The following is a 9202-nucleotide window of genomic DNA, read 5'->3' as shown; positions in this document are numbered from 1 at the left end:
CATACTACACACACATACACACACAGAGAATGCTACTGAGCTTGCCAGGTCTCTGGGTGTTTCTGGACACTGGGTGTTCATTAACTGGCTCCAGACATAGGCTGTCCTTTTCCCCAGGGAGCTGACATCAGGCCAATTCCCATGAGTCCCAGCAACAGAGAGCTTTCCCAGGTTCAACAGGCCATTCCTGCTTTCTGGGGCATACCCAGGCCTTGCTAGGCCTCCTACTCCCAGCCCTGCCATGGCCCGAACCCCAGCTCACAGCTTCCTCTGCTGCTCACCAAGCTGCTTGGACATCAGCGCTTCCTTTCCAGGAAGAGGCAGAGCCATGACAGAGAAAGAACAAACACAGAAGTGAGCACTAAAGAAGGGTGCCGGTGTGGACCTCCACAGATGAAGACTGACCCGCTCACCCACCCACACCCAACCCAGCACCCTGGCAATGGCCACTCTACCAATCTGAAGCCATCTGGGCTCAGGTACCTCAGGTCAGGACTGCATAGGATCCTTGAACCAGGAGGTGGCGGGTCCCTTGGTCTTCCTTAGTCATAAGCCCAGACAGCCCCTGTGAATGGAAGAGGGAGGGACACGGTGTCCTAGAAATCCCAAGGTGGATATAAAGGTGGGCTAGGGGTGGGTTGAGGAAAGGGTACGCTGGTAGAGGAGGGCAGGACTCCCTTACCAGAATGGAAAGGCCCTGAAGTCAGCTCCTGCTACCACAGGAAGCAGAGACTGAGGAGGCCTCTCATTGGTTTCCTTCCTTCCTGGCCCTGCCTTTGAGGAGAGCCTCTCACCCCAGAACACACAGCCTCCACCCTCTCCTCACAGCCTCTCCACCACAGGGGTGTCCTACTCTGCTCAGACCTAGGGACACTGCCAGGCCAGTTGCCCCCACCCAAGGCGAGGGAGGAGGAGCCCCAGGTCACTGCTCCCCAGCCTGGGGACCTCATGGAAATGAGCTGGGTTCTGGACAGCAAAGGAAAGCCTGCACATGCAGGGCCACATAACCTGCAAATAAGCATCTCCTCTGTCTTATACTATCCACAGCCCTCTCTCCAAGACTTTGGGGTTCTCTCAGCCCCATGTCCCATGTGAGAAGATGGCAGGTCTTACAGATTTCAGGGTTCCCTACCCCTGTCCCTCTGGCCTCCCTCACCCTCCCAGTGTCCAGATTTCTCAGCAATCAAGGCTGAGGCTATAGCCTCAGTGGCTACATTTCCAACAGAACCTGTTCCTATCCTTCCAGGCCTCACAGGAGTACGGAGGTGGGCTGGGAGAGCCTTGACACCTTGGCAGGGGTCCGCAGATGCTCCAGACTGAGCAGCAAGGGTCCATGCCTCTCTGGCAGGTCACCTGACTAAACCCAGCAAGACCACATGCACTGTTAGTTTTTGCCTTGAGGGAGAAAGCTCCTGGTGCAGGGTGAGATTCAAGAGAAACAGCATGAGGATGTCTAAACCCTGAACCCAGATAAGCAGCTGGTTTAGAACACAGCACCAGGGGAGCCAAATGCCAATGGGCAAGTATCAGGACCTGCACTGCGGGGTTCACAAACAGGCTCTTTTCCGGGGACTGCCTCTGTCCTCCATTCCTGCGTCCTGTTGGGTTGTCCAGTGTAGAGGGTTGGTAGTAACACTCTGGCTCCTGTCCTGACAGGCCTGGGGTGACACATCTATCATCAGTTGTCCAGGACAGCAGCAGCAGCTCACCCTGGTTAGCCCCGTGTCTCTGATTTCTCAGTGGTCTTCTCTCCTAGCCCCAAATCAGGGCTTCCCCAAGTTTGGCCCAGGCTCAAACAACCTGACCACAGCTCCCAGGGTAGAGAGGAAGCCGAGCAATCCTCAACCCTAACAATGCCTGCAACAGGAAATTCTTCAGCAGCTTTCAAAGGCACAGTCACCAGGGGAAGGAAGTCTCACGGGGTGAGGCCCAAAGTAGGCCTAGGCCTTCCAGAGGATGGAAGAAATGAGAACAGGCCTGGAGCCTGGGGAGAGGGCCACCCACTGCCTACGGCCTTGCTATGGAGTCCAGAGGGCAAAGTGAGCTGTCCTAGGCTGCTATGAACCCATTTCCTGAGGACAGCTGAACCAGTAACCTTTTCCACACTAGTCTTGCTGTTTCCAGTCCAGCCTCAAGGGGTTGGGGATAATGTCCTCTGAGTGGCCAGCCATCCCACACCAAGCAAGGCTTCAGCCCCAGCTCCAAGGTGAAACTCTCTCTTCCTTTCATACTTTAATGACAGCAAGGAGGCACCTCCATTTGGGTATACCTATAGTCCTCTGAGCTGCGACTTTTCCTAAGTCTTCTCGGAGAGACAGTATTGCGTTTGATGGTGACTGGGATAGTCAGGCCCACACCCACTCTCCGTATAACGGAAACACAGAATCGCAGGGAAAATGGGGTAAAGGCCCATATGTGCCTTTCAAGCAAGGGGAATGGTAGTAGCAACACAGACTTCTGTGTTCATCCTCTGCCTTTTGTTAATGTCATTTAGGGGGTTAGCTGTGGGATCTAGGGCACCCCTGGGGGTGGGGATGGGGTGTCTACTGAGTCACCATTTAACAGACAAGGAAATGGTTGTTAAGAAAGCTCAAGGCTCAGTTAGGAAGGGGCAAAGCTGGGATGAAACCCAGGGTTGGCTACCTCAAAGCAAGCACCTTGAGCAAGCCCTGTTCATTACTTTGTCTCTCCCCATCCTTCCCATCCCCCCCCCAAGTGTCCCCTCAGTCATGGAAACAGAGGTGAGTCCATAGGGTCAAGACTGCCTGGCTGTTTTCTCATCCTTCACTCATGCCCTGTAGTGGGTCTGGCAGTGGCATCAGTACAGTATCTATGGCAGGTCCCTCTAGAAGTTGGGAAGTGGGCTCCTCCTGATGCCCTCTCCTCCATGACCACCATTATCTCCCGAGAACTTTGAAGATTTTGAGTCCTTTGGCCTTTTTGGCCCTCCAGGAGACCTGGTGAACTCACTGTTGCCAGCCTTTCTCTGAGCTATATTTAGGGTTTTATTGCTGTGAACAGACACCATGACCAAGGCAAGTCTTACGAAAGACAACATTTCATTGGGGCCGGCTTACAGGTTCAGAGGTTCAGTCCAGTATTATCATGGTGGGACCATGGCAGCATCCAGGCAGGCATGGTGCAGGAGGAGCTGAGAATTCTACATCTTCATCTGAAGACTGCTAGAAGACTAGCTTCCAGGCAGCCAGGATGAGGGTCTTAAAGCACAGTGACACACCTACTCCAACAAGGCCACATCTTCTAATAGTGCCACTACCAGGGCCAAGCATATACAAGCCATCACAGCTTTGTTTGATCATTTCAAATTAGCTCCGAATCCTCACAGTTGGAGGGATGAAGGGAGAACCAGAGAGGACAGAGAAAAACCAGATTCTACTGGGGACACTCGCTGCCAGTCAGACATTCATTCCAGAATAAAGAACCCCACTTTTTTCTGTGGGCACACTGGAGATGTCTTTGTGACATGAGTGTAGGCCACTGGGACATCATCAGCTCTAAGCTCCTGGACTATGCATGAACATCCTTAGAGCAGCCCTGCCCAGCATTCTGGCCACTTACTCTTCCACCCCTGATCCAGAACATCTGACACCTGAGGCAAGGAGAGCCCCACTAGGCCCATCTCAGATGTCCAATATGGTTGATTTGGTGGGTAACAGTCAGAAAGATCAGAAGACAGAAGGTATCTATTCCTGTTCTTTAAAATCTCCCAGAGGGTCATCCCCTGCACAGGTATACTTCTAGAAGTTTCCCTTCTAACAGACAGCTCAAATACCTTTCAGGAGAATGAACAAATGAGTTGATTCTGTGTGTTTTGTGTCACCATGAGAAAGGGTGATCTACAGTCCGCGGCAAGGAACGGAGGCCTCGTGGATATTTCTCTGCTGAGAAAGAGACCATACAAAAGAGTCCTTTTGTTTACCAGGGCCCACCCTTCTAAAGGCTAAGAGCGGGCAGACAGCAACGCAGCAGCTGCCTCTTGCCCTGTGGAGGAGGCATATTTTCTGAGAACTCACAGAAGTCTGTAGGATGCTGAAGTGAATCACGTGTTTGTATGTGTGGCATGGTGTACTTCACATATGTAACGCTCCATCTGGCTCCACACTGGGATTTGCAAACTTTAGTATGTGTTAGCTCTGCCCACCCACAGAAAAGAAGGCAGAGATATGAGGTCACTTTATGGAGTTTGGGTTTTGCTTCAGATTCATTTTAGAAAAAGCTGGCTTGCTCCAGTCTAACCCAAGTCTGTCTTATTTGAAGCAGTACAAGAATAGCATCCTCCTCCTCCTCAGTGTCTTGGCTGACACAAAGGCCGACTTACCGTGTGTACGCACGCATGCAAGGCTGATGTCCCGTGTGCACACACGCACTGATGTGTGTGGGTGTGCCGCACTCACATATTGTATTCATTCAATTAGTTCATAAACTACCAGGGGTAGGGAGCACTTGTGAAATTCCCACTAAGCTGGTTGTGGTGGGGCACACCTTTAATCCCAGCACTTGGGAGGCAGTGCTGGTGGATCTCTGGGAGTTTGAGATCAGCCTGGTCTACAGAGTGATTTCCAAGATAGCTAGGGCTACACAGAGAGACCATGTCTCAAAAAACAAAATCCCCTAGGCTGGGCATGGTGGCGCATGCCTTTAATCCCAGCACTTGGGAGGCAGAGGCAGGTGAATTTCCGAGTTCGAGGCTAGCCAGGTAGTTCCGGGACAGTTGGTACCAGTTGTGGAAAAGACAGTTTTTTGTTTTTTTTGTTTTTTTCTGACTTGCACTGGTATATTTATGAGCATGCTCCTGGCCTCACTCAAACTGCTTGTCTGTGGGGCTAGGCAGGAAGGTAGACATACATTCAGCTCTTTCTCACCTTGATGACATTGCAGTCCGGGCGTGCAAACTACTTGCTGTTAAGCCACGTGCTTCCACAGCAGGCGTGGAAAACCCTCAAGATGGCAGCTCACTTGGAGAGCCAGTATGCTAAAAGGTTCAAGAGCTACAAAATGGGCAAATGCTGCCCCTGGTGTAATGGCCAATCTTTGTTGTCAACTGCAAAGAGGTTGCCTCAGTTGAAGAACTGCCTCAACAAGATTGGCCTGTGGGCATGTCTGTGGAGGTATTTCCTTAATTGCTATTTGATAGAGGAAGACTCAGCTCACTTTGGGTGGTGCCATCCCTAAGCAGGTGGGTCTGAGCAGGCCAGGGGAGGCAAACCGTAAGCAATATTTCTCCATGGTCCCTGCTTCCTCCAGGTTTCCACCTTGGGTTTCCTCGATGATATACCATGTAACTGTAAGCCAAGTCAACCCTTTCCTCACCCATTTGCTTTTGGCCAGTGTTTCACCACAGCAACAGAAAAGAAAACTATAAGGCTGGGAGATGGCTCCATGGTTAAGAGCAGTGAGTGACTACACTTCCAGAAATCCTGAGTTCAATTCCCACCAACCACATGGCAGCTCACCATCTGTAATGAGATCTGAAGTCCTCTTGTGGTGTCTCTGAAGACAGCTACAGTGTACTCACAGACCTAAAGTAAATTTTAGAAAAAGAAAGGCCGGGCAGTGGAGGCGCACACCTTTAATCCCAGCACTTGGGAGACAGAGGCAGGCAGATTTCTGAGTTCAAGGCCAGCCTGGTCTACAGAGTGAATTCCAGGACAGCCAGGGCTACACAAAGAAACCTTGTCTCAAAAAGAAAGAAAGGAAGAAAGAAAGAAAGAAAGAAAGAAAGAAAGAAAGAAAGAAAGAAAGAAAGAAAGGAAGGAAGGAAGGAAGGAAGGAAGGAAGAAAGAAAGAAAGAAAGAAAGAAAGAAAGAAAGAAAGAAAGAAAGAAAGAAAGAAAGAAAGAAAGAAAGAAGAGAAAAGAAGAAAAGAAGAGAAAAGAAAAGAAGAAAAGAAAAGAAAAGAAAAGAAAAGAAAAGAAAAGAAAAAAGAAAACTATAGCACCTGGTTGTGCCCTGGCACTGTGGACAGGTCACTAAGTCTTGCATACATACATGAATGTTCACACACACACACACACACACACACACAGGGAGAGAGAGAGAGAGAGAGAGAGAGAGAGAGAGAGAGAGAGAGAGAGAGAGAGAGAGCACAAAGAATAAGTAGTACATCTCTATTGGACCAAAAGGATTTTAAGTCTGTCTTCCTTGCCTCTTGAACTTCCTTGGTTCTCATTTATAAAGGGAGATGATCTTATCTACCTCAGTAGTACCAGCCAGTGAATGGATTGAATGAAATAGGCCAGTGTTTGCTGGACCCCAGCGACTGTGGAATAAACAGTAGCTACTAGAATTAAATGGAGAGATAGGGTGTACTCATTCCAAAGGAGGTATTCACCCACTCTTCACTCCTCAAGTATGCTCGCCCACTTCCTTAGCTCACAGGCAGCACTTCAAACTCCTACACCCTCTGCCAATCAGGACTCACCACACCATCAAACCCCAGCTCACCTCCTTCCACAAGCTTTCCAGGAGATTCTGTGAGCTGCTGAAGCCTTGCTTCAGCCCTCCACTCCCTGGGGCTCCTAGAGCCAGACCTCAGAACCTTCTGCCTCAGACATGAAGCTGTCTCTAGCCTAAGACCCAATCCCTAGCCACTCCAGAGCCCTTTACATGGGAACTTGCTCCACCAAGGTCCATGGGTCCCTTAGTGCTCCAGGTTTGGCCTCAACTCCAACAACCACCAAATCAACTCTTACCACTTCCTCCATGAAGCCTTCCTCAGCCTTCTCACTGAAATGGCTCTTATTTGACCTCTTGCAGTCCAGTGACTTCCTTCAGACATCATGTGCTTACAGTGGTGAAGGGAGGAGACCTCGTAACACTGGTCACCAGGAAGACACAGGTTCAGCTACAATGGCAGGCACACTGCTCTCTACACTCAGATCAGTGCCAGGTATGGAGCAGAAATGCAGTCAGTGCTTGCTTGGTGGGTGTATTTGTTGATGTACTTTGTTTTATTTTTGTTGAATAGATGAAACAAAAATAGATAGCCTCTTCCCACCCTCCCTACAGAGACCTGTGTCTACAGAACCTCAGGAGCCAAGGAGAGCTTAAGGACTTAAGGACTGACTGGCTGGCTCCTACTGAGATAGATAGATAGATAGATAGATAGATAGATAGATAGATAGATAGACAGACAGATAGACAGATAGACAGATAGACAGACAGACAGATAGATAGACAGACAGATAGACAGACATACAGATAGACAGATAGATAGACAGATAGACAGACAGACAGATAGATAGACAGATAGACAGACAGACAGACAGATAGATAGACAGATAGTGTGTGTGTATGTGTATGCTTGCACGCACACACATACATGTTCATCTGTATATGAACATGTATGTGTGCACACACATGTAGAGGCCAGAGGTCAACACCAGGTGTCAATTCCACCTTATTTTTTGAGACAGATGTTGACATTTCTTCTAGGCTCTGCCCCACAGTTACCTGGTAATGGCCAGGTATGCCTGACTCACTGTAGTGGCTATTCCTGGTTGTCAACTTGACTATATTTGGAATGAACTACAATCCAGAATTGGAAGGCTCACCAGTGACCCTTATCTGGAGGCTGGGAGATAGAAATTTCTGATCTGGATCTTGGTATGGAGATCTTGAAGCATAGTGGCTATGGATTCCAGAAGATTAAGACAGGGAGATCTCCGAGTTCAAGGTCATCTGGGATTAAAGGTGTAGTGGAACATACCTTTAATCTAGGCTACACCTTCTGCTGGAGACCATATAAAGACATTGGAAGAAGGGAGTCTTGCTCTTGCTCCCTCGCCTGCTTGCCCTGTGGGACTGAGCAACTGCTAGATCCTTGGACTTCCATTCACAGCTACTACTGAACCATTGTTGGGAATTGGACTGCAAACTGTAAGTCATCAATAAATTCCTTTACTATATAGAGACTATCCATAAATTCTGTGACTCTAGAGAACCCTGACTAATACACTCACTATAAACAGGGCTGCTTGCCCCCTCCTCTCTCGCTCTCTTCTGTCTCTTCTCTCTCTGTCCCTTCTCTCCTCATTCCTCTCCCCCCATCTCTCCACATGTTCATGAGCAGCCTCTACTTCTCTCTTCTCTCTTTCTCTGTTTGTCCCCTCCCCATGCCCTGAATAAACTCTATTCTATACTGTACCATCCTGTGGCTGGTTCCTCAGAGGGGAGGGATGCCTCAGCATGGGCCTGCAGAGGCGACCCCTTCTCCCACACCATACCACACCTCCATCAAACACGACTTCTTTTTCTTTTTTATAAAGCACAGCAATAGGGTCTCTCTTGAGTTTGGCGTTCACAAAGCCAGCTTAGGCCGCTGGCCAGGACTCGCCAGAGACCTCCTGCCTCTGCTTCCCCCAGAAGTACAGGCCGCCGTCGCACTTGGGGTTTTCTTTGAGGTCTGGGGAATCCCAGTTTGGTCCTGCACTTGCACAGCAAGCTGTTTACGGCCTGAGCAATCTCCCTGGCTCCATGGTTTATTTCTGTTTTCCTGTTTTCACTGTGTACAGCTAAGCCATTATTTCATACATAACAAAGTTGTACTACCAAGGGACACATTCTTCCAAAGAGGAAAAGAGCCAAGGGTTCTGTCACTGGGAAGACAGCATGGCAGCCTGGCCCTCCACAGCCACTGCAGTCTAACTGTCCCCCACTTCGCATCATTTGCTTTGAAGTCAACCTGGCAATTTGTAGGCTGGGAGACTTCACACCATGAACCCCAGTTCTGGGGCCCTACTCCTGTTCTGAGACCTTCCCTCACCCCTGAACCAGAAATCTGGTCTTTTCTTTTTAAATATTTTTATTAGATTTATTTATTTATTATATGTGAGTACACTGTAGCTGTCTTCAGACACTCCAGAAGAGGGTGTCAGATCTCATTACAGATGGTTGTGAGCCACCATGTGGTTGCTGGGATTTGAACTCAGGACCTTTGGAAGAGCAGTCAGTGCTCTTAACCGCTGAGCCTTCTCTCCAGCCCCTGGTCCTCTTTTTCTTAAGATTGTTAGACACATTGCTTCTTTTCTCTGAGCCTGGGTCTTCATTGGTTAAATAAAAACAAAAGAGCCATCATGTCTGAGCCTCCAGTCTTAGTGGGCTGTCAGTCAACCTGGGAGGTGGGCAGGAGTTGGAGGGTTGTGAGCTCCACAGGCAGGAGCGCTGAGATGTAAAGATTGATG

The 9202-nt window shown here is 49.3% G+C and overlaps 1 protein-coding gene across 1 annotated transcript in view; it reads right to left on the bottom strand.

Annotated features, from left to right (window-relative positions):
• Nucleotides 1-754, bottom strand: part of Rd3 (retinal degeneration 3) — a 31793-nt gene extending 31039 nt beyond the window's left edge. The window contains exons 1-2 of the mRNA XM_006497206.4: nucleotides 683-754; nucleotides 484-565 (exon numbers count right to left, since the gene is read on the bottom strand). The gene's annotated coding sequence lies outside the window, so the exon portion shown is untranslated. The remainder of the gene's footprint in view (nucleotides 1-483; nucleotides 566-682) is intronic.
• Between the last annotated feature and the right edge of the window lie 8448 nt (nucleotides 755-9202).

Source organism: Mus musculus, chromosome 1 (assembly GCF_000001635.26).
Source record: "Mus musculus strain C57BL/6J chromosome 1, GRCm38.p6 C57BL/6J".
Classification (NCBI taxonomy): Eukaryota; Metazoa; Chordata; class Mammalia; order Rodentia; family Muridae; genus Mus; species Mus musculus.
This window is presented reverse-complemented; position numbering and strand designations above follow the sequence as displayed.